We start from the raw sequence: 1,347 nt of genomic DNA, 5'->3' as shown, positions 1-1,347 counted from the left end.
AGAGAATTTATTATATGGTGAGGCACAGGCATTGGGTACAATCAGAGTAATACTACAGGAAAGACAGGGCAAAAATGTAGCAAACGTTAATAGGCTTTAAATGTTATAAATAATTGTGGTTATCTTTCAGCTTTAGGATTATAGGTGTCTTTTTCCCCTTTATTCTTTTCTTTGTAGTGCATATTTTCTGAACTGATCATCTAATACTTCGGGAAAAAAACAAACCATATAAAATAATCAGTGCTCCTATCTGACACCTTGTATCTTGTTTGGTGTCTCTCAATCCCGTCTTGGTCTAGTGTTTTGGAGGGCAGAGCTAGGAGAACTCAGCTACCAATTTGGCCAGCTGCCCTCTACTCCCCAATGCCATCCTAGCCTCTTCACCTACATTTACAATTATTATAATATTTGTTGAGAACCTGTTATGTGCCAGGCATCAGTTTAAGTGCAATAAGAAATTCAGAGACGTATGCCATTTTACCTTTATGCTTGCAATTAGGTTTTATTTATTAGGGAGACAAGACTTATTTACTTGAAATAAAAATCAGGAAACCAAACAGCACTTAATCTAAAGCCAAGATGTCCTATAGACCAGTGGCTTTTAAATCTTTCAATGTAACAATATATTTTACATTGCAATCCATACATCATGGTATATGTATGTGTGTATGTATACCTGAAAGTAATGTCTCACAGAATATTTGTCATCACTATGTTTAATAAACTCTAATATTTTCTATATATCCCTATATTCCTATTCTGCATTATTACATTTAAAATACACTATTAGGATGACAATATTTTTTTGTCAGCAGCAGCTCACCTAATAAGTGCTGATGCTTTGGGTCTGAGTGAAGAGAAAAAAAAAAAAAAAAGAAGAAGAAAATATGCTAATCACAATCCACTAAATTGATTCCATGATCTATTACTGGGCTCTAATCCAGTTTGAAAAACACACCTATCAGCAAAAAATTCTGTAAAATGCTTTAAAAAAATCAGTGTAGTTCCTGTAAATTATTGGGAAAATCTGAGTTTGAAAGTAGCATTGAAAATAGTGATGGTGTCCACATAAGACAGATAAACCAAGATAATTAATCTGATAGATGCCCCTGAAGTTTAGAGCTGCTGCTTATCTTGAGGAACATCCAAATAAGTAGAAGTATACTTCAGTAGTTAAGAGTGTAAACTTTAGAGTTAGACTGACATGGGTTCCAGCCCAAGCCTTCCTAGATTACTTAGTTTCTCTCTATATTTCTCCAGTGTAAAATAAAGATGACTAGTCCTACCTTTTAAGAAAATTTACAGAATTAACCCAGCCAAAATTAGTTGTGCCCGATATGTAGTAAG

At 34.0% G+C, this 1,347-nt stretch overlaps 1 non-coding gene across 1 annotated transcript; it reads left to right on the top strand.

Moving 5' to 3' along the window:
* The first annotated feature begins 783 nt into the window (after window positions 1-783).
* On the top strand, window positions 784-855 carry LOC116557193. The gene has a single exon (XR_004271402.1). It is a non-coding gene; the product is annotated as a small nucleolar RNA SNORD56 (small nucleolar RNA).
* Window positions 856-1,347: the final 492 nt, after the last annotated feature.

The sequence above is a fragment of the Sapajus apella genome, unplaced genomic scaffold (genome assembly GCF_009761245.1).
Source record: "Sapajus apella isolate SASKATOON/1434 unplaced genomic scaffold, GSC_monkey_1.0 scaffold18, whole genome shotgun sequence".
NCBI classification, from domain to species: domain Eukaryota; kingdom Metazoa; phylum Chordata; class Mammalia; order Primates; family Cebidae; genus Sapajus; species Sapajus apella.
This window is presented reverse-complemented; position numbering and strand designations above follow the sequence as displayed.